This window comes from Rhinolophus sinicus, linkage group LG01 (genome assembly GCF_036562045.2).
Source record: "Rhinolophus sinicus isolate RSC01 linkage group LG01, ASM3656204v1, whole genome shotgun sequence".
Classification (NCBI taxonomy): Eukaryota; Metazoa; Chordata; class Mammalia; order Chiroptera; family Rhinolophidae; genus Rhinolophus; species Rhinolophus sinicus.
In genome coordinates, this window is record NC_133751.1 from 174,745,689 (window position 1) to 174,771,589 (window position 25,901).

Genomic DNA, 25,901 nt, shown 5'->3' on the forward strand with positions numbered 1-25,901 from the left:
TTCAAATATCCATTGAGTGATTACTTGACAAAAATATCGGTTTAGTGTATATAACTTTAAAGTTAATATTTAAATTTAACTTTAGGATTTTTTTCACTAACTAGATGATCTAATTTAAGAGTAATTATTCTTCTTATTTATTCTTTATATATAAAGTAGTAGGGTCTGCATTTGTTTTAAATAAAGAAATACAGACCTTAATATTGCATTGTTTTTAAAATGACTATTGCTTCCTGAACCCATTTCTACATCATGTCAAATGCATAACATTTTTCTTCTGAGAAACTTGTTGAAATTGGTTAACTTCATAGTTAGCTTGATTATTAGTGTTATACCTGATCTTTATGATATTAATAACTGAGTTTCTATTGAAATTTCTATTGCTTTTAATTTTTTATTGTCTCTTCCTTGATACATAGATTCTACCCTACTAATATAAGGATTCTTTAAAAACTCTAGATTTAACTCCCAGGTTTACTTCACTGGAAGAAGAAACAGTATGGTAAATTAATATTTTGTTTTGTCCAGGAGAAATTTTGTTATGCTGTTAAATAAAGCATTTTTATAGAAACAACTTAGTACTCAAAACATAAATCATGTGTTTGACAAATGTAGAATCTCTGAACTTCTGAGCTAAATTCTACTGGCAAAAATTTATTTTATAATTCCTACTCTATTGATTATTAAATTGTCTGTTATCCTAAATTCTTTTTATTGAGATGCATTTAAGGTAATCCTGTCTACTCCCACCTACCCAGCTTCTATAAATGAATTAGGAAAACGATAGAAATCTAATTTCCCCCTCTTCATTTATTTTTGACCCAGCTTATATTTTTCACCTTTATCTTTTCATGTAGTGAGTGTTACATGGATCCTCAATTACTTAAATTCTTAGTTATTTCAGGGATGATCAACCTCTTAACTAGTAAGTGGAGTCACAATTTCACTGTGGCCCAAAGTAGCTGATAACTTTACTATTGTCAATACGGGGTGAAATCCAGAGATAACTGAAAAAATCTAGATTCTAACACGTTCAAACTGCCGGAGTTGAGCATTGAAAATTTGCTATATTTTATTTACTGATTATTGTTATTATTATTATTATTATTATTATTATTACTATTATTTTGGTTCTCTATTCCTTCTAGGAAGAAAAAAATCAGGCAAGTTCTTTTAATGTCTAATAACCCTAATACTAACTGAATAGGATGGTTTATGGCAAAGGCTTTCTCTGTAAACATCAGTTCAATCATTAACAATAACAAAAAAGACAATTAAACTTCAAAAACTGAGAATTTTTTTTTAATTCTTATAGTAACCCTACCAAATTGGTGGATAGAATTTCTACACTTGTTGCTTAAATATGAGAGTCTCAGAGAAACTAAATACATGGTCAAGGTCAGAGAGCAAGTCAATGGCCAATCAGATCTAAAAATGCCATGGCTTGATTTCTGAACTTAGAGTCTGGGTGATTTTGCAGCTTATATAAGGCACTACCTGACATTTTAGCTTGCACATAGAAAAGCGTTTTTATCCAGTCACCTAAGAAATTCACTAAATTACGCCAAAGTCACTGAATAATGTAATTCTTTGTATAGGAGAAAATGGGCAAAATAGGTTGTTTATTGTAGTAGAAAATATGTCACCAGTTAGACAAAGGCCATGTGTCATTAATTTACTCATCCAGAGAGTAACTATGAAGAACTAAATTTCGAGGAGTACATCGATGATTGAAGATAAAGGGAAAGAATAATCTGACTTACTTCCTGGTCTCCATTGTCTTTAATCAACTGATGGTCAGAATTTAATGCTTGAAGTTCAAATGAATCTTTCTAAAAATACACCAAAAGTGATATTTAGGAAAAAAATTTGAGCACATTTCCAAAAGTTAAAATTAGTATAATAAATCATACAAGAGAATTAAGTATAAAAAGTATAAGAAAAATAAAATATAGAATGTTTTTTTTATTTAGGATTAGCTATTTATTAACTAATAACCACATTACTTGAAGTTTTCCTTTCATCATTAAAATTTTTCCATGTCAGGAATAATATTTGATCTTATGATCTTTTGATGATACACCTTAAAAACTGAAAGTACATCAATATCTAAAGAGGATAGCTACAGTCACAAAGGTATGAGAATTAAAAATTAAATTTTAATTAATATCAAAGGTGAATTTAGAAAGAAGATACAGTAAAACTTTAATTAACAGAAACCCATAGCCAAGGCTTTAATTAATCAAGATTTTCCTTAAATTTAAGATGAGAGCTATAAGAAAATGATCTTATATTAAAAATTTGGTAAAAAATAATTTAAATTAAATTTTGGAGTAATAATATTGCTGTTCAGAGTTCTACATCACATATTACCTATGAGTAAATGATATAGAAATTATAATCCTATAGCACTGTCAGTTTCTTCGTCCTCACTGAGGATTTAAATTATATTCAAGTTGTTAGAATATCCAAAATCCAGTCAATGATTAAGCTCAGTTCACTTTTAGAACTTTGTTAATGCTGATTAACCAAACTAGGAGAAGACTACTATCTGTGCATAAGTGTTCTTAGAGTAATAGGCACAATAAGACTTTTATAATTATTAGAATGTTAATCTAACGCAAAATCATCAGGACATATTTTCATCAATTACACATTCAAATGTTAAAATAACATTTTAAGTCTTAATAATTTTGTCACGCAGAGATAGGTCATTCTGTCACCTTTGTTAAAGCTATTTATATAAAAGACCTGATTTTCACTTGGTCAATACAAAAGCCATGAAACAGTTGATGTTTTGTTTTGTTCAAAGTCAGAAAAGGGTAGGGGTCCATGTGCATTCCCTAATTTTATAGAAACAAAATATCCATGAGCGTTCCGAGGGTCAGACATATGCCAAGAGGTAGAGACAGCTGGACCCTTCTCAGGAGTTATCTAAGTGCCATGGAACAACCAGAGATTCCAACAGTGTGGAGTGGATGACCAGTGATTCAAGTTGAGAAATCTCTCATTAACCATTTTCCTGAGCTTTTTGCTCTCCCCAGGTGTTCTTATAGGGACCCCCTCATCATAAAAGGGAGGTAGAAATAGTTTCACACTAATATGCTGTTATACTGATTCATTGCATTATCAGTGGTATTAATTTATTCAACATAATTATTAAGCACTACTTACATGCTAGTTTCTGAAAATAGAATTGCGAGCAAAATAAAGGTAGTCCTTAACTTCATGGAACTTACAGCCTAGTTCAGAGGTAGTATTCACGTGATACTCATGAGGCCACACTCCACTCATAACAGCTTGGAAGGCAAAGCTAATTGATCTATGTCTCAGCTCAGCATAGTTTTCTAAGTAATCAGTACCAATCCATCAAAATCATCACCAGATATGATATGTTTCTTTCACTGTCATTTGTCATTAGCTGACTACAAATAGGAAGAAGAGAGGAAATAGTGTCCACCATTATATGCCACAGAATACATAGAACCATCTCATCAATAAATATTTCTTTATTTGTATGCTAATTATTTATTGAATTAAATAAATGTTTTGATGATCATGGCTTATATTTTAAAGTAATATCAAGCATATACTAAGTGACTAGTAAATTACAGAAAGGCTTGAGCTTGTATATATTCCTAAGTAAATTTGAAAAAGTTGAAGAGAGAATTGGTATTCGAAATGCATAGGAATTATAAATACATTCATTAACTCATTTTATTGAACAACTACTTTGAGCCTAGCACTGCTTGGGCTTTTGGAAATCATCCGTGAACAAAACAGACAGGACCCTGCCCTTGTGGGGCTTGCATTATGATGGAGAGATAGATAGTACATAACAAACATAATAAATAAGCAAAATATATAGTATATAACAAAGTGGTAAAAACAAGAAAAAGAGTATGTGGCATATAGGGTGAGAAATAAGGGGACAATTTGCAGGATTAAATTTGCATTATCAAAGTGCAACTTAAGCAGAGACTGGTAGGAAGTGAGGAAGGTTTCCAAGTATTGGAAGGCAGTAGTAGTGGGAAAATAACGTTCCAAGTAATTGATCAATTAAGTTTATTGAGTGCTAGCCAGGAGTACAGGAGGCCAGTGGTGAAGGGGGGCAAGATTCTACTCTAAACTATACTTGTCTCATTGCAAGTAATTATGGAATAAGAAATTGCGGATAGGGAAGGAAAGGCAGGTAAGGTAGATGGCAGAAAAAAATGTGTTTTAAGAAAAATAAGTAATCAGAAACGAAGTATACGATGGCCACATTTCTAAATATTCAGATAAGGGAAGCTGAGAAGTAGATTTTTGTTTTAAATTACAGTTTATTTAGGTGACAAGCGTGAGAAGTAGATATTTTAATGGACTTTGACATGATCTATTCTGAAGTTACCAGGAACATTGAAGCCTACAAAAGAAAAAATATGAAAAATCCCTTGAATATCTCCCCTTTGGCTATGCTATAGGAATTATGTTTAATGGTTTATCTGTTTTCAACACTTCTCCTATAGACCATCATCTATTCACTCATGTTCTGCCTTGCTTCCTATAGATTAATGATCTCCTTTTTAAATTTAATCTCCCGCCTCCACTTCTATACTAGATTGCATATCCTACCCTCTCTTGCATCATTTTTTTCTTTCTCCTTTGATTGTTTGCAATCAACATGCAAAAGTAGTCTTTTTCCCTCTTACAAAAAAAGTCAAAACAAAAGAAAACAAAATACCTCTCTGAACTCCTCACACTCTGCTTAGAAACTGTTTCAGTCTTTGGCCCTGCTCTGCTGCTGCAACTACTCTGGTGAAAGTCATCACTGCTGGTGCTAAATTCAGTGAGCATTCCCAGTTCCTCATCGCACTATCACCAACCTTTAACATTGGTGATCTTGTCCCCACTTTTAGAATGACCATCATCTTTTAGCTTATAAGAAACTACACTTTCCAGATTTTCTCCCATTTCCCTGGGTGTCTTCTTTTCTGGTTTGTCCTCAAATTCCTAACCTGTAAGTGCTGGAGGGCTTTCAAATGTTCAATCCTTGGACCTATATTGTAGGTTCAGTTCTCTGAAGAAATGACAGTGAGATTGGAATGGCATACAGACTATTTACTAGGGATCGACACCTGTGGAAGGGAGAGAGCGGTAGCAGGACTGGGCAGTGGGAGAGGCAGAGCTGCAGTGCAGACTCATGGCAGCCTCACTGGATTCTACGGGGAGTAGAGACTGAGCTGTCCTGAATTGGGCTGAAATGGTCCAGGTTGTATACCTCCATCTCTTTTACTCATTGGATGGGGATGGTCCAGCAAAAGCAGCTGAGGCAAACCCTGAAGTAGTTCTCGGAGCTGTGTACTGACAGGATTCCCGGCACCCGAAAGAGGCATCTCCATGTCACCACAGAATTCTTCTCTGTGCCCGCATGCAATCTCTTTCTATCACATGCATTCAATGGCTTTATTCCAAAAATACATAAAGTATTTCATTTTCAAGGCCGATACCAAAGTGATACATCACCTCAAACAAAATATACCCCACACTGAACTGCTGATCAATCCACCCCAATATGTTCCTCTCGCAGTCATCCCCATGGCAGTTAACAGAAACTGTTTCATTCCAGGAGCTTAGGTTCAGTACATGGTGCTTCTTTCCCCCCAGGTAGCTATTCTTAAGTCATATCTTTCTCTTGCGCTCCATACTCAATTTACATACAAATTCTATTACATTTACTTCCAAAAAAAATAATTATACTTTTACCACTTTATACTGCAGGTGAACCAGCATGATACGTGGGAGGCAGACCTTGTAGTACCAAGAAAAGGAGGCGGCCCCTGATTCTCACAGGTGATTGGCTTCTTTGAATAGTTCTATGGGCTGGCAGGAAAATGAAATGCAATAGGTTAAGAGTAAATGAGGATGATAGAGGAACATTTGTGACAACACGGATGGATCTTGAGAGTGTAATGTTGAGCGAAGTAAGTCAGACAGAAAAAGCAGAGAACCATGTGATTTCACTGATATGTGGTATATAAACCAAAAACAACAAAAGAACAAGACAAACAAATGAGAAACAAAAACTCATAGACACAGACAATAGTTTAGTGGTTACCAGAGGGTAAGGGGGGTGGGGGGGGTGGGAGATGAAGGTAAGGGGGATCAAATATATGGTGATGGAAGGAGAACTGACTCTGGGTGGTGAACACACAATGGGATTTATAGATGATGTAATACAGAATTGTACACCTGAAATCTATGTAATTTTACTAACAATTGTCACCCCAATAAATTTAAAAAAAAAAAGAGTAAATGAGGTGCAGCTGGTCTATGAGGCTCATAGACATCCAGAAGCGCATGAAATTTTAGACCTTACAATACATAACTCCAACAGTACTGCAATAGTCTACTAATTAATGCTAATGAAGTCTTTCAAAGACCCTGTTAAAACGTAAGTCGGATGGTCTCTCCTGTGCTCAAAACCCTATAATGCCTTCTCATCTTCATCAAAATCTTTACAGAGTTTTAAAAGGCCTAACATTTTCTGGCTCATGTTATCTCTCTGACTTTATCTTTTAATATTCTCTTTCAGTAACTCACTTTGCTTTAGCCCTATTGACCTCCTTTCTGCTTCTTGAACACATCAAGAATATTCCCATATCAGAAATTCCGCTTTTGCTATTCCTTCTGCTTTGAGTGCTTTACCGTCTTTTAAAGCTTTGCTCACTCATTTACCTCTTTTGAATCTCTGCTCATATGCTATCTTTTAAAAGACAGCTCCCCAAACCCTCCTATTTTAAATTCCATACATTCTTATACAGCACATGCTATCTACTTTACCTTCATTTCCATACAGGTATCACCATATAAAATGTCACATAATTTAATTGGCTATTTTATGATTTGTTTATCTCTGTCCACTAAAATACAGATTACATGGTAACAGGCAGTTTGTCTATTAGTTCACTTCCCTTAATGGCATCACCTAAAACAAATGTTTGATAGATTTGAGCATGTAATAAGTATTTGTTGAGTAAAATAAATAATGAATGTATCCTTGTTTTACTATTTAATTTGCATAAGATGAAATTTTAAAGTATGTTTTTCAAGTAGTGAGCATGATTTTTCCTTAAAAAATAAAAATAATGGCCATTTGATCTATCCCCCCACCCCCAATGCCAGGCATAGGGTCAGCCTTTACAAATAGTAACCCAGAGGTCTGGGAAACATGGACTACCAGGCCAAGGAGTAAGTGTCCTTTGTGTAAACTTTAGCCAATCAGAGACAGAACACAGGACAGACCCATTGGGTCAATTTCTTGCCATTCATGGCAGCAGTTCATACAGCTTCTTCAAAGACCTTCCACGTGGCCAGTTCTGTTTTTTAGTGAAGCCACAACCAGCTCTGTAAAGTCCTATCTTATTTTTGTTTTCCGTCCTTCTCTGTCTCACAACCCTTTTCCTTCACTGTTGCACTGAATTACATCTTTCAAGAAAGAATAGGCATATAAGTAATTACTCAGGCTTAATTTCTCTAGAAAAATAAAAGTCTACAATAATTTTCTATTCCAGGATGAAATTACTCCAAGAATTAAAAGAGGTGGCTATTACCTGAAAGGAGTCAGTAATCTAATTTGTAATGCAGAGGAGACCAAAATGTTAAATTACAGAATAAAGAATTAGAGAATAAGTCCACATTCAAAATTATATGTGGTACAGATAATAAGAACAATAAGAATTGGAAGAAGCAAAGTGATTGTTATAAGTTAAATTTATCAGGAAATATTGATCATAAGGGTTTATGATATGATTTGGAAAGGCTTATATTTCAGGGAATTCTTGTCTGGAGAAATGCTTGGACCAGGAAAATGTTACAGAAGTATACATTCATAAAAGGGAGAGTGAGAAGACTGGAGGAGAGGATTTGTTTCAGGTAATAATTAAAAGCAACTAAAATAAGTAAGATATAGATGGAATGAGAAAGAGTTTTCGGAGGATAAGTGCTAAAAAGTATGATAATCAAGTATCTAGTTTTACATATCTGAAAGGAGAGAGATGATTTCCCTGTCCAATGAGATGAGTACATAGGATGGTACAATATAACACTTTCCCAAGAATTTTCCATAATATTCTGACTTCACACTCAATATGTGTGTGTGCTTGTATATACGTATCTCTACTGAAACAACACCATTCATTCCTTTGACTTTATTAAAATGCAATTTCCTCAGAAAATGAATATTTTTAAAGTCAATGAAATTAGGAGGTGTAAGCCTGCAAATACGGGTCATTTCTGGTACTACAAGCCTAGGAGAAAGGATAAAATAAAAAGTTCTGTGCAGCCAAGGAAGTCAATAGTAGTCCAGAAACTTGAAGAACAATTGTGCTCTAAGTGGATGAAGACCACAGAAAGTATGCCAAAGGATGCCGGACACTCCATCTGTCTTATAGTGCTGCCCACGAACAGCCCTGACATAAAATAAACGTAATTAAAAAAAAATCTAGGCATTATAATGAATGGCAGGTGATAAAAAAGGCATATTAATGGTAGACAGCATTCACTCGGTATTCAGCATAACTCGTACATTTTTACTGTCACAGATTAGTAACTTTGGAAAAGCCTGCACTGCACGGTAAATTCCACGGCACCAGCAACCATGATTGTTTTATGCATCACTGTACACCAGAACTTGAAAAAGCACCTGTCACATAGGATTTAAATAGTATTTATTAAATCAAGAAACTAGGTCAGAGGCTCCCAAAATTTCTCTGTTCTCAGTAATTTAGGGTATCGGTATTTTTTTCATAGCCCCTTTAACCCAAAATAAATAGCTAACAATTTTGTTTATGAAATAGTTAGGTCCAAACATCTTAATAAGTGTTTATGTCCTAACAACATGACACCTGTTTGTCACTACATAATATCTCAAACCCTCATTCCCTGTTTCATATTGATTTTATCCCATACTTGCTTGTCATCACAGTTGCTAAAAAATGCAGCTTCACAAAGATATGGCATCAAAAAGAATGGTGCCATTTAATATAGAAACTACTTGAAGCTAATAATTTGCTTGATGTCTGACAGATTGCTAAGAAAATACAGAAACACTACAGTTTCCAGTGTTTCCATTATCAAACATGGACTAGCTTACAAAAACTGTATTAAACTCCTTTAATTTCAAATAATTCTTACTCATTTCATTATTTTATTTAAATATTGTTTACAAGACAAAGAACTGATTTTACGTTATTGGTTTTAGTGCCATTATGTAGTATGTCTCCAAGGCAGCTACTTAGATACTTGCTTGCTCTCAGCAAAGCTGAGGCTAACCAAACAGCAGCAGTAGGTAGGAAAATGCTTTTAAGAACAGCACAAACATGTTTACACTTCAGCAAAGGGCTTTTACTGTGTATACTTCTGATGTACTCATGGTAACAATTTTCCAGAGACTATAGTTCTAAATAATGGCGAGTTGATTTTCTAGCATTATTCAGACAAAACTCAGAAGTAGCAATATAGCATGGAAAGATGGATAAGTTTGAGAAGGAGAGGTAGTAAATACGTGGAAGCAAGTTTTCATATAGAGTCATAGCCTCATTTACTGTAAATAAATTATTACTTACTTCTATTGCTGACCATACAATATTGAAACCAATAGGCATGACCACTTAATTCTGCTCAATGACTTAGCAAATGTAATGTAAAGGTTACCTGGTGTCCTCTGATTTTGATTTAAATAAATAGAATCAGGTTTACGTTTATGCTCATTATGAGTGAACTCAAGTATAAAGGAGGACTTTAGCCCCCTTCAAGAATTCTTCCGTATTTCTGGAAACTTTAAAGAGATATTATAAGGTAGAGAAATTACAAGGAGCCTAGATCTCTCTCTAACCCTGATTCTGTCAGTAGACATCCAATTTGGGAAGATGCTTGACAATTCACATTGTTGGTTTAACTGAACCTGTATTACTTTTAAGAATAAAATAAATGATTGATCTATTTGTTGTCATTCTAAACACACCTTGGTGAAGAAAGCCATAGGATGATGGGCATCCGTAGCATGATGTTTTTGAGTACACTGGGTACTTTCTGTCTGCTTGAGGTTTCATTATTGATCTAAAAGATTTATTTTATTTTGCATCATTTTTATCACTTTGTATCATTGTGTAACACCATATTACCTGCCCAGGCATTAGTTAGCCACTACTTACAATGCATCATTTCATGCCTGAAGATATTTCCCAAATATGCTTCATTACAATGACTTGATTCTTTTTTTTTTGTTTATGCCTGGGCAGGTACAATGTCTCCTAAAGATAGGTTTCAGTATCAGGGTATTCTCTATTAGCATCATCTCCAAACAGAAGGGGGTTATTTTTTTGTTTTGTTTTGTTTTTTGTTTGTTTTCAGTTTAGCCTTAATTGTATGCATTAGGAATTAGAGGTAGATTTTTGTGTTTCATTTTATTTTGTTTTGTTTCATTTCAGTATAATTCTGTACTGATTCACATTAAATTGTATCAATGGTTGATGCTTCATGATTAGGTCTCAGTCGATCATACTTAGGAATATTCATATATATGCTAAAGTTAAGATCAGATCATGAATTTTTCATAGGTTCTTGTAAAATACAGGTAAGTTGAAAAATAACTTTTTTAATTTAAATATTAAAAATGGCACTAACTTTCAGATGTAAGCTGTGTTCCAGCTTGTCTCATCCTCCTTGGACCAGTGAAGTAGCTATGCATGTTTTTCTCACAGAGATGACAAAAGCACAAGAAAGCACACCCAACTTCATAAGCTTATTTCAAACATTGACCAAAGAAGTCTTTCATTTTCCAGTTCACTCTCCCAAGGCTAAGTAATAAAGAATTATACTACCTCAATGGAAAGTAGGAGAGAGTGAATTGAGTACTTTTTAACACTAATCTAATAAGAGGAGGCATTATTATATATTTCAGTTCAGCCAGGATTGTATCTTTGAGTAGGTGAAAAAGGCAGACATGAAGAGAATTGTAAGATTAAGGATATTTAGAAAGTAATATAAATAGGACGTAGGGGTGGACTATTATGAGGCTGAGGTAGGTTTGTTGAGGAGGTGCCAAGCATCATTTCTAGAAGTATGGATTCAATATTTGATGCCTGGGGTGGCCATCCACAGAGATACTGAACAATGTAAGAGGTAAGGGTGGTTTTATGGGTGGGGTGGAGGGTTATAAATGTCATCATTTTTCATGTTGTTATTATCCTCATTATTATTGTTCTTATTACTGGTTTGGAAAATTGATGAGATTATTCATCCTTCTGTGCTTTGTTTCCCATAAGTCCACTTAAGGACACTGAAGTCACTCAGCTATGTTGAGGGCTATCAGCAATTCTTTTCCTACACAAACAGTTCCTACAAGATCATCCTTCTACTTTCTCTCCCATCTTGATATTGTCATGGACAACCAACAGTAAAAATTACTGAATCTATTCACTGGTCTGTGCTGAATGTGTGTCTGCCTATGGATGTATACATATACACATGTGTGTGTTTTTACTTAATGTTCCCTGTTTCTGTCTCATGGGCTTTATATATGTTTTTCACTCTCATTCTCAAATTAATCACTTTCAGACCAGTAACTTAGTGTGACCTAAAATCCAGATTTTAATTGTCACAAATATGTTACTTCTAATATTTCTGTCTTGGTTCATCAATTGCAAACAAAACAGGAATTGTGGCATCTCCCACACTAATCTCAGGCTTTGAGATACTCTACCCCATGCTGGCCTCGGCCTCCTGAGCCCCTACTTGTCCAGGATATTAGATTAAAAAGAAATATATAAATTTCCATTTGATGTTTTCTAAATGTATCAAAATTGTTGCCATCCTGACAAAAACCTAAAATATTAAATAGTTTGGACTCCATTTGGGTAAAAATTTTAAAATATAGAATATTCTTATTATAATAGGTGTGACAATATGCTCTGCCTAGAAATCAAAATGGGATGAAGAAAATAAGGCTTACTCCGACTTAAAACGTTTTCACAACTGAAGTAGTTAAATTACGTTAAATCTATTAATGAACAGTACTACTTAGCTCAGTACCAGCGTAAGTGCATCTAGATGAAACACACACACAAACACACTCATACACAATTTCTGGTAAACCATTTAGTGTTTTCAGTACAGCTGCACTATGTGAGTATTTATTAATTACCTGTAAAATTGCTCGGTAAGTGTCAGCTTGGCATATATTGTACATAATCACACATTTGAGCCACACAGTTGTTTATGTCATTTTATAATGATGCTAATAATTACCAGACAACTAAATTATTCAGCAAACTATAAATGTTATATTTAATTACTTTATCATTTCTGTATGTTGCCATGGAGATTAAATTGCTAGCTTCATCCCTAAATTAAAGCATTTTATAATTTCCACCTTTATCAATGTGAATGTAGAATGAATTAATAAAACTGGGAAGCCCGTACAAACAAGTTAGCATTTTCTTGATGTGTTTTCTATTCTCACAGCTTCTATATGATGCTGTGAACATTTATCAGGTTGTCTCTAACATCTTCAAAGCATTCCTGATCTCTGAAAATTAAAGGGAGAGGAATAAAATAAATCTTTCATAAGATACAATTTCCACCTTCTGTCAGAAACTAACAGATTAAAAATCTCTTCATAGGTTAAACTAGCCATTATATTTTTATGAATCTGTATATTTCCAAACATAAAGAATAATTAGTTCTTACTGCAAACTGCTCTCATCCAGTAAATACTAGCGCAGTCCACTGCAGCAGTCTGTGTAACAATTTAGCATATATCCAATTTTCTTTTTCTACAGTATGTTGTTTTGTAGGCCTGCAAATTTCTCTAAGAATATTCCTGCATCTAAAATCACTTATACTTTAAAACTATCTTGTGATAAATATTGAATGTATGCCATCTTTCCCATAAAACACCCAGCATCCATCTTGCAACAGTTTGAGTGTAAGAAACTTCAGTCAATAGAATGAGTTACTCTTCTTGTAAGTACTAACAGGTATTGACAGTCTCTAAAGACTCATGTGGCCTTAACATCACTTGAAGGTTCTAGTTGTATTGAAAAATTTTAAACTATATTACAATTTAATCAAATCTTGAGCCTGTATATATACAATTCTAACATGTCAGTGTTCTTTATGGGTGATAGAAACCATCAACCTTCTTGGGTTTATCTGTCCAATATATATTTGAGAGACATTCAGACTGAAATGCCCCAATCCATTGTTGGATTATCTATGAATAGGGAAAATTTAAGAGATGAGAGAAGCCTAAACTTTGGATTGGGTTAAGTATATATAAAAGTTATTTATTAACTTATTCATAATTATTTATTCATCTAATTGTTGACACAACATGAACTGTGAAGATACTTTGTAAAATAACATATTTGTTAAAAATGTACAAGTTCTTGTACAGATATTTCTCCAGTACACAACTGGACCTTCAGAAATGAATAAATAATATAGTACTTCAAAATTTCAACAAATATTGGGGAAAAGGTATACGTGAATGGAAAAAAAAACACAGTGGGAGGTGGAATGTTATTAATGCCATAATATAAACAACGTTCTGTAAAAATTCAAAAAAGGGGAAACTCAAATTCTATTGAGTTCCTGGGGAGACTTTTTTTTTTTAATATTTGAGAAGTTTATATTATAAAATGTAATTAAATATCAAATCGTGTGTCCAGATCACGTGAGGTAACATTAACTCTTGCCTGGATTATTGATAAAGCCCTCTACACAGTTTTACAACTTCTAGTTTGCCCTTTGCAAGCCAACCACTAGATAGATGTTGGAGACCTTTTTCTAGAGCACAAAATATACATACTACTGCTCCAATACTTAAATTTCTTCTATTGTTTCAAGCTTTCTCTAGAATTAACTCTAATACCATTAATATGATATACAGGTCACTTCAAAATGGCACCCTTAACTCTCATTTCCTATCTCGGCATTTTGCCTTTATACTCTATACACACCAGCCATACTGGATTTTAGATTAGTTCTCAAATTTATTATGTTTTATTTAGCTTCTGGATATTTGTCTATGTAATTCTTTCAAAACATGTTTTATTCGCTCTTTCCCTGGATAATTTCTAGTCAAGCCCTACATTTCTGATTAGGTGTCACTCCTTAAGAAAATGTTTAGTACTTAAAAATTGTATTTGGTGACTTTTCTATATCTTCATTTAGTACCTGTGCTTTCTCCGTAATAACATATACTATATGGAATTTTCTAAACATTATTGTTTACTATTCAGTAAATATTAAAATAAAATAAAAACACTTCTTCCACTAAATTAAAGACACTGAAGTCTAAAATTTGAAATGTATAAGAAAAGTTACAATACAAATGTTATCCTCCAGCACTTATGAAGTATTATGTATTCTCAATTGTCTGATATGTCTGTAAGGCTAAATGATGGAGTGAAATCTTAGGCACTATAAATTACAATTAACTGTGTACCTAATATATAACTAAGTAACCAATTATTCATAAGAATATAATCTTAGTATTAAAAAAATTAAGAATTAAGATGTTTATAGTGTTCTTCCTTATTTCATTTATACTTTAGATTACATTAGGAAAAGACCAGCAAGTTAGCAAGGAAATAAGATGTAAAAGCACTATGACATAGACAAAAGAGTTTTGGTTGTTTTTTGTTGTTGTTTTTGGTTTGTTTTTTTGTGTGTGTTTTTTTTACCAGTAAAAAAATGAATTACAAATCATGTAATACCATTAAAAGCTATCGCTACATACATTATAGTAATACTGACTAAATTTATTATTCAGATTTTATATATAATAAATTACATTTAATCCTAACTTTTCTCCCTTTTCAGATACCACTTCTTCATTGCTTGCTAAGTAAGCCAACAAACAGCCAAAGTATCTCTAGAGGCTTTTCTATGGTGTGGTGAGACAGTCTCTCAAAGCCAGCCCTGGAACTTTGATATTGATGTGTCTCTCTAGGGGCTACAGAGAAGATAAATTACTAGTTGTCATTTTTTAAAAGTGCCTCTTAGCTCTTCAGACTATAGTAAATGAATAAAATAACTTAAAATAGTAGTAAATTGGGATTTATTATTAATGTCATCCCTGCAGTGACATGTCGATATCAAAGGGCACTCTAGCAAAGAAAACCACTAATACTAAACTTCAAGCTGAGATACAGATAATATCCATGCATCTTGCCTAACAACTGAGGAAGAAAGAAAAAAAAACCAAGTATGTAGAGAATAGCAAGTGATCAGCAGAAAAACTAAGAAGTAAAAGGGTACATATGGAAATTTGGGAAAAGGTAAATGGTATGCTTAAATTCAGAATTAGGTCAGAGAGCCCTGTTCATGTACAGTTGATAATTCAGGAGCTTAGATCAGAGTGAAAGGTCTCAGTATAAACCCAAGCTGTGCAAATTTCCACCTGTTGAAAAGTTGGTTCTCAATAAATACTGCTATAATCACTAGTTCAGGTAAGTACGGAGTTCCACCACAGATCAATTTTGCTAAAAAAACATAACAACCTCCTGGGAAAGAAACCATCTTAGATGAATGAAAGTAGGAAAGTTTAGGTATAATATGATGACCTTTATTGAATCACTGGAGACTAAGAGCCATGGACATATATCTGATTCTTGATGAAGAGAAGCTGCATGTAGAAATAGAAAAGGTTGCTTCACTAAAAACTGTGCAGTAAAAGGCATAAGGAAACATTACTTTGGGTCTAACATTAAGCAAGTGAGGTGATAGAGCAGAATTATTCTCACCTCAGTGGGAGTACTGCATAACTCATATGTCAAGAGCATCTGAGTAGAGTGCAAATCTACTATGCATTGGAGAAGTGCAGCAACTTCTTTAGAGAAACTTGAAGACACCTGAATTTCCCTTTATGGTATGAGACAACATTCCTGATGCAGATAACTAGCATTATGTACATTTGGCAACGAAGAGGGCTTAATGTATGTAAAAATGCTTGGGCTCAAAAAATACCAACATTATATTTGTCTTCTATCTACACACATTCCCTTAGGGACTGCATTAGTTCTTCTAGATTTATTTTTTTAAAATCTATAACCTTAGGCTTTAGGATAGATTTTTGAAGGTAAAATTAACAGAATTTGACTAGATTGTCTATGGAGGTTTGTTAAGAAAGAGAATTTAAAAATGACTTTAAGGTGTTTTGCTTGAGCAAAAGAAAGAATGGAATAGTTATTTACTGAAATGGATAAAAATAACTGCAGTTGTAAAGGTTTGGAGGTGAGAACATGATTTCTGATTGGAATAGATTGTCTGAGGTACCTACTAGACCATCAAGAATTGTAAAGTTAAGCTGAATTTAGAGTTCAAAGTAGGAGTCAGTGCTCTATATAAATTGAGAAGTCATCAAGTATGACAATTAATGAGATCACCAAAGAAGGGTATGTTGAAAGAAACGAGAAAAGTTCCCAAAATTTAAGTGCTAGAATATGCAAAGGTTTAGTTTTGAAAGGTGACAAGGAATCAACAAAAATGAACAATGACCACAATGGTGCAAAAAAAACTAGGAGAATGTCTTGTCCCAGAAGTGAAGTAGGGAAGAGTGGTCAACCTCTGACACTTGCTGCTCACACACTGAGCTGATGTCTCAGAATCAGTCATCCAAGTTAGCAAGCTGAATAATCATTGGTGACCCTGATAAACAAGTCACAAGAAGTCTACACTGTGCTTTTGTACAAATTAGGAAAACAGTGCCACCTCCGCTGGGTAGATAAAAGCGCACAACAGGGTTCATGGTTTGGGGAGCAGAGCACGAGCTAGATTTCATCCTCCACAGATTGGGTACCCTTGAGTAGTGAGAACATCCAAAACTATAAATATGAAAGGCTGATTAAAAGGAATTTTGCTTTAACAATGAGAGAAATAGGGCAGTAGCTGGAGGGGTACAAGTATCAAGGAAAGATTTTATTTTTAAGATTTTGAGCATATGCTATCATTGTCTTATCCATATACCTGCACTCTCATTTTTCCTCTACACACTGATGGCTTCTTGTTATTATGACCACATCTTCTGCCTGAGGGCTTTTAACTCACTACAGAGGTACCCTGAGTCAGGTGGGATGGGCTGGAGAATACTGTCCCAAAAGACCTTAGTTAACCAACGTGGATGGAGTTGATATATAAATACCTTGGTATTCTAAATGCTTATTTTATGGCTAATGTTCAAACTCAGGAATCTGCTTTAAATGTGTTGAAAAATAATCTCATGTTTTGGAGTAGAGAAAAGCAATACAGCCCGTGGTGCCAGAAACGTAGCTGTTATGTCAGCAAATTACATTTTTCTTTATTCCTCTAAACATAAAATAACGTAAGCTGTTTGCTTTCACTTGGCAAAAACAAGAGTATATCATCCTGCCTCAGGGATGCATTATATTTTTGCTCTGTGCTCTATTTAATTTGTAAGTATTTGGCTCCTCACTATTCCACGGAAAATTTTTATGCAATCACCAATAGAACCTGGAGAGAGGGAGATACCGAGTACCTCAGGTTCCTCTGGAACACTCATGGATGGAAGATAAACCCCATCATAAAACAGGTACCTTCCATCTCAGTGAAGTTTCCATGGGTATAGTAGTCTAAGACAGGCTGAAATTTTTTCCTCCAAAAACAAACATCCCTATATGATGCAAAACTACATAATTCAATCTGTTTAGTTATAGATTTTTATTAATATAGATACATGTTTGGAGGGTTTTAAAGTACATTGTTAATGGTGATTAACAATATTTAATAGCATAAATTAAACATAAGTACCCTGGCAATTTAAAAGTCCATGCTTTTATTTTTTCCTGAAAAATGGAATTCCCTTAAATCATGTACATATAGACTGAAACATACACTGAAAGGTCATTTTATATGAAAGAGAAAGAGAAAGAAAAAATAGCAACAACTTAAAAGTAAGACATTTAAATAAGACAACAAAAATAAGTTATTTTTTTCCAAAATACGAGATGTCAACAGTTTAAAATATTGAAGGTGTATTTTTATGTTACTAAACAAAACGTAGATTTTTACTGCTAATGAAAACATCAACATATTTATGTAGAAAAGCTAAATACTTCTAGTTTTTTAAATCATCATTACTAGACTGATTTTAAAAGTAGTTTATAAAGAACCATAACTCTGACATAAGCAGCATCAAGGAATGGGAAACCAATTTCAGATGTAACATTAAATAAAACCTTTCTGAAAACTGTAAATCTTTGTTGTTAATATTTAATATAAATATTTGTCTTCATTTTTTATATTTAGAGAATTTTCATCTATTTCTTCTCTGTTGTCCTGGGAGATTGAACTGTTTTTACTTCATCAAAGGATACAATATATAATTTATCCAAAGGATGAAATACATAATTAAAAATATTATGCTAACAAAAGATCTAAAGGAGCAAATTTATCCTTAATGTTTAAAATTCACGCATTTCAATTTATTCTTAGTAATTTTCCTCTAGTAAGCTGTACTCTACTTGTCAGAAAGATTATTTGATAAAGTTTTGAATTGCAAGTAACATATAACAGTTATATAAATATATAACAGATCTTAAAACAGGTTAAGAAAAGGAAATCTAACAATAATCATAATATATAAATAGATATAATGGCTTAATATAATATGCAACCTATTAGTATATAAATACAAATTAATTTTACAATATATGGTAAAAAAAAATCTGGATTTGTACTGCAAAACTAAGTGGGTGACAGGTGTTAATTATATTTTATTCTTCTCTTCCCCTACCACATTTGCTTCAAAAAAGATGTGTTTTTAACTTTGTCTGTATGAATATTATTGCATTTTATCACCTTTATATTTGGATAAATAATTAATGGAGATTAGATCAATTTTGTTATTGAGAATTTCAAAATGTTGTTTTATTATTGTTTCAAGTTTGGGAAACTCAATTATTTATATATGCAAAATAACTTACACACCTCTGTTAAAAATTTATGCTGATCATGAAAGGTGCTGAGAAAAATGTTTCCATTCACCCAGAGTCAGTTCTCCTTCCATCACCATATATTTGATCCTGTTTACACAATGTGATATACAGATGATGTATTACAGAATTGTACACTTGAAATTTATGTAACTTTACTAGCCATTGTCACTCCAATAAATTTTAATTTCAAAAATATGTTTCCATTTATATCTAACAATATATTCTAGTCATCTTTATCGCAAGAAAAAACTTTTCCACTTTAAGATGTAACTGCAGGTATCTTTTAGTTTGGTCAAACTAAGCAAAATGCATAAGCATGTAAGCCTCAGCTTGAAATAAATTCAGGCAACATTCCATGAGGCTAACCCTTCTATTTGTATCTGCTTGCATGTGAGTAGAGAGAAAAGCCTGTCTCACTAACCGCCTTCTACACTTCAGTTATGTTTCTATTGTCCCCATTGAAGCGGAAATCGTGGCCTGGTTCTTTACAAGCAATCAAATTTTGGCTACGAAGAGGAGAAGAGTAAAAATATTTCAGGCCTCTTCAAGTCTAGAATAGCATGTTTCCTCTTGACTAAAAATATGGTGTCCTTCTAGGATTAGCACTAAATAATATCCCATTGTACGAATGTAGCACGATGTGCTTATTCGCCAATGAAAGAAAATATTGGTTGCTTTCAGTATTTGGCCTATATGAATAAAGTTGTACAAGCATTCACATGCAGGGTTTTATGTAAATGTAAAATTTCAAACCAGCTCAGTAAACACCTAGGAGATAGCTAGATCTTTTGGTAAGCTATCCAACTGTCCCCCAAAGTGTCCGTAGTGTTTTCCACTCCTCTCAGCAATGAATGCCAGATCCTGCTGCTCCTCATTCACTAGTAATTGCTATTTTCAGTTTTGAGGATTTTAAATTCTTTCCTCCCCCACCCCCAACCCTATCTGTCTCTCTCTTTCTTGTCCCTCTCTTTGCCATATATATCACAGATATGTACACATATACATTCTGTTTCGCTGGAGAACTATGAATAATACACTACTTTCATATTTTTAGTGGATATTACATTTGTATTTAATTATTTGGTAATCCTAAACATACTTAAAGTTCTTCAGGGGTTCTATTATTGAATTTTATTTAGAATGAATTCATTTTTTTGTTAATTGATTACTTTCAATGGCAGAATAAATTGATATTTCTGTTTCTTGATTTTTTTTTCAATTGCATTTCTTAGAATTACATTTCTTTATGCATTTTGAAAATGTCTTAGTTTTAAGTTGCTGCTATTCTTTCTTTCTCTTTCATTCTCTCATCTATTTCCATCCCATCCATTTTGGATCTGCTCCTACCTGGCTACTCATTTCCTCAGTCCTAAAACAGATCTTATATAAACATTCCAGACCAATGGGGATAAAACAAATCAAACCACCATGCTAGTAGGTATTTAGGTACCAGGACCTTCTCAGCTAGCCTCCTGTAAAGGCATATACTTTTACATCAGGTGTACCTCTATGCAATGCTAGTATAAGTTTGTTTTTCCTTGCCCTCCTTCTTGCTTTTTAGCAGTGACTTATCTCTAGTACCCCACCCTCTGAGAAGTGATGCTTAGAAACATTTACCATCTTCAAAAAAATTAGAATATGAAATAAACACCACTGACAGCCTCAAAATGAATAAAAAGCAATTGAATAGTGAATGAGTAAACATGCAATTATACACTTTATAGTTGTTAAGAGATAGAGGATGGTGGAATACAGTGGGTAAGAAAAAATCATTATAATTTGACAGCTAAATAGGATATATTTGATTATCTTACGAGTTTAGGGAAGATTTAGTGGAGAATGTGGGATTTTTAAGAACTGCATGAAAGAGGAAAAAAGAGAGGTGAGTACCCTAACACAATATTCCTTATACTATATTATTTCATGCATTAGCATTTACCTCTTAGTTTTGCAGCTGTTTGCCTTATGATGTGCTATTTTTTGCTTAGGTAAGTATTTCCAAAGTTATAAAGTCTTTAAGACATTTTGACAAAAGGGGGAAAAAAGCCTCTTCTACTAGAATTTCAGAGTTGTTATATTTTACCATTCTTTTTCCCTTGCCTCTAGAAGAAAAGCCAAAGAACATTAACTACTATGAGAACTTGCTATTATAACTTATATGCCCGAGGGGAAAACACAGTTGATGCCATTCACTCCCTTAAGATGTTCAGTATGAATAAATGCTAAGGATACATTGGGTATAGTTCAATTGGTCTGGGCGAATTAGTTTTAGGAGGGAAAAAAAGAGTAAGTATTATATATATATTGTTTTCTTTACCTTCCTTAATGAGTGATATTTCTTTACAGATGGTCACCTCCAAACATTGGAACTATTATATGTTAGCAATAGTTGGACTAAAAGGCCACTTGGCCAAGAAATCTTGAATTGGGCATAAAATGGGTTACTGAACTGGATGATATTAAAGAGTCTATAAGCCATAAAATTTTATGGAACTTCAGATATCTGTCCCTGAATGTGGTGAAAAGAACAAGAAATTTTAAGTTATATAACATGGTTTCTGTATCTGGTCTATCATTTACTAGTTATATAAATTCCATAAGCCTCAGTCTCAGTTTGTAAAATGTGGATAACAGTGCCGCTTGTCTGTTGTGACTGTGTATCAAGAGAACAAATATAAATCACATACTAAAAATGAATTATATTTTTCCCCTCTATGAAATAAATGCTAACTAGAGAAGATTTTAGATAAAGTGTGATATTTTTAAGATAGTAAAATATAAATAAGCTATTGAAACACAATCACCTCACTGATTAATCAGATAATAGAAAACACACAATTGCTCAATTGCTCTTTCTCTCTCTTCTCCCTCTCTCTCTCTCTCAACAACATTACCTTTGAGAATTATTTTAATAGTGTATTTTCACCTCTTTCCTTCTTTGGTAATGGCCCAATTTGGAAACTAACAATGATTTCTTTACTTATTATTAATATTACACTTTAGACTCTTATTGCATTTTTTTAATTACTGAATTGATCAATTCCATGTTATATAGTATGAGGCATAATAAAGAAAATTTCAAATATAGCTCTGTATGTTATAAGACAGCTTCCCTTTGAAATGTCTATTGTTCTTGTTCTTCAAATCTTGAGCCTAGTCTAAGATTGGGCGGCTGATTTATTCAACTCCTTTGATGGATGTCCAGTGGCATCTCTGCTTATCAACACAGCAGTTATCCTAACAACATTGAATAATCATTGGCATGCCACTTGCTCAGTCTGCTTAAAGTCACGAAAACTCTATTGAATAATACATATGCAGTGACTATATTATTATATGATATTAAAACTTTCTCTAGCAATATAAGATATCTATTTCCTGGATATCTATTTACAAAAAAAAATGATAAAGTTCTTGTTTATTAGACTAAAATTTCACTCACTGGATTTTACTTTAATCTTCAAAGGGAAAGGAGCATATTAGCTGTTATTTAAATAATTAGAATCATTAGAAGGTATATATTGGGCTACTTCCAGTAGAAAAAAAAATAACATTCAAAAACTTTTATAAAGAAAATTTTTGGACCAGCAAAAAAATGAATTGCTGAATGGCAAAAGCAAAGCCAAAACTGAGACACTGTGTTATTATAATAATGATAATAGTAGCATTTAATATAATTATCAGAACAGGCACTGTTCCTATCTTCACAGATAAAGAAACTGAGACACAGACAGGCTAAGTAACTCACCAAGGGCCAACCCATTAACAACTGCAGGAGCTAGGGTGAAACCCAGTTAATCTGGCTCTGGAATCCAACCATTTAAGATCAATGGAGTCTCATATTTGCACCATAAAATTTAGAATACAACGTATATGTGAAAACATCTTGCAAACCTCCTGGCACATAATAATGTTTAGTGAATCTGAATCTAAGCTTACCTTTAAGACTCATTCAAATCAAAGCTTCTTTCAATGGCATAATCATCTACCCTGGAGATTTTTATGACCAAGACTCCTTCATAGGTTCTGAAAATAATTAAGAAAAAAAAAAAAAAAAAAAAACATTGTTGAAAAATAAGTGGTGGAAGAGTTCTAGTTTCTGGTCAGATGTGTAAACAGCTTGGAAGTTGTCACTCCTGTCCTCACAGCAAGACAAAATATGAAATAAATAAATAAATAAAAAGAAAGAAAGAAAGAAAGAAAATCAACTGTTCTTTTAGACCCATCAGAGAATTGAGGTCACAGGACAAACTACTGCCCAAAATCTGCAAAGACAAAGCAAATACGGAGAATCGCTGTTTACCAGGAGCAAAAAGCTCAAAAGGAGTAGCCTGCAGTAGAAACAATAACAGCTGGAGCCACTATCAGCAGGAGGTCTTTAGCCTGTAATAGATGAATTGTAGGCTCAAGGTAAACTAGTTTGAGAGTTTACAACTCTGAGGAGGCCCAGTATTAGGGGCTCCCCCACATTATTGTGAGTTTACCACCAGGAAGCCCATTGCTCTCACTGTAAAGGTTAGAGAAAAAGTCCTTTATACTTCAGGCAGGAAAAGGGAAAAAGTAACCACTCTAAAATACACTGAGAGTTCTCTATTCTCCTTAATAAGGACTGCCCACAAGAAAACCTACTTTTTTTTTTTTTTTCCCCCTACCAGCGCTTCACCTACTGGGGTTTTACTAAAGATTAACCAACTTTGCAGAAGAGAAATAGTCAATTTCAGCCCTCCAGCCTTGGACACGGACATAGAGGAAGAGAAGTACCCAACTCAGGCTCACTTACAGACTGATACATAATTGTGATGCAGGGTCTCAGCTCCTGCTCCCTGCACAAGAACTCAGGATATGGTGAGGCCAAAAAGGAACAATGGAGCCATATATAGGGGAGTCATACCACTATATTCTCCATGGTGGCTGGTCGAGACACAAAAGTAAACATCCGCCAGTACCCCAACGAGGGGTTTTCCTGCACCCCAGTCTCATTGGCAGCCAGGCAAGACACAGTCAGTAGGATCAGTACGATCCACAATCCACAATCTGCTTTCTACCCTTAACTTGTTAGCCGCTATCCGCCATCCACTTCTCTGCCAAACAACCAACCCGCTTGCCAGGGTAGCCTTGGAAGTTATATTAGTTGCTAATGGCTAACTGGTAACAGCTGATGGTCAACCAGCCACAGTGGATGGACATCTGATTACAGCTGATGGCCATCTAATAACCGAGCCAGCACCTTTCCACGTGAGTTCGAGAGCCTGGAAACTGCTCTCCTGGTTCTCCCACAATAATCATAGGACTGTAGAATTTTTCCCCTCCACCACAACTTACTGCTGCTTCAATAAGGCTCCGGTATAATAAGAAGTGATTGTAGCTGAAAGAACTGAAAGCCTCAGCCTCTAGGGAATATCTAGAAAAACTCAAAGATAATAGAAGACTCAGAAAGAAGGACACTAGAAGAAATTGTGGACTCTGACAGCACAGTCACAGCAAACAAAAAACATGGCTTAACTCCCAGTCAGAAAAAAATAAAAAAGATCCTCACACTAAAGCCTTATCTAGCTCAGTTCACTTTACCTGATACAGTTATAAATATGGTAGATATTAATTTAATTATGTCAATAATCACTTCAATGTTAATGGTTTAAATATACCAATTCAAAGACAGAGACTGACAAAGTGGATTAAGAAAACCAAGATCCAACTGTAAGTTGTCTATGTGAAAGAGAAGTGGTTAAGCTCAAGATTCTTGTTCCTCAAGGCAAAATTACTTATTAATTCCTCTTAATAATGATTTTTTCCCTCTTAAATTATTTCAGTGTTTTTTATACCTAGTGTAGCCCTTAAGATATGCCAATTTACAAATAACAGGAACACAGCTCAAAGTGATTTAAGCAGAAAAAGTGAACATTCCACATCATGGAACTCATTCATTCAAAACCTCAGGTCTTGGCTCAACTGAACTCAAACTACATCCCCAGAAGCTGTTTTTCCTTTCTCTACTACATTTCCTGTATACAATTCCATTCTCAGATGGCTAGCAAGAGGGCTCCTAGAAGTGCCCCAGTTCAAAGCTAACCAAAAATAACGAGATTCTTTCCCTATTATTTGGGACAAAATTCATGTTGTTTCATAGTTCTAACTGACTTTGGTCGCCATTCTTAAACTCACCATACTCGTAGTAGCCTGAAAAATGTATTGTACTGTGTGGATTGGTTCTATGTGGATTAAATGCCACTGAGAACATGCGAGACATGTTCCCCCAGGAGGGAGGAATACATGATTTTTTGGCCAGAAAAACAGTTACAGTTATCAGGACAAGGGTCTTTGAAAATACATGTCCACTATATGTAGTTTAACTAAAATATCAGGTATTTTCTCCTACACTGCACTCAAATAATTTGCTCATTGTTCCTTTCCACATGGTTTCTAATATATTTTTGGAAAATTGAACTAATTTAAATTAAACCACTCTAAAATGAAAGAACATGAAATGAAATAAAATGAAGAGCTGAATATTATAGATTCCTCCCAACTGCATAATTCTGTAGGCAGTAGAATTACGGAAGATCACAGGAGTAAACTGGCCTTTCATTCTATTCCTCAGTGCAAAATGAACAATATTTTGAACAAGAACAAGTAATGATTGTCTAAAATGTGAAAGTGTTTTTTCTAGTATCTCTAATTTTAAAGTTGACAAATGAATAGGAGTTTTGGTTCATTAGTTTTTGAGCATTTTGTCATAATGCTGACACATTCTGCTGTGAAAGTTCTATACAATAATAATAAATCTTTCACAAAAAAATCTGGAAGAGCAATTATAAACTCTACAGAAACATCTCTTGACATTTTTAGGATGAGATTCACGTTAGGTTCACCCTCTTCTCCATTTAGGCATGACCTTTTCAT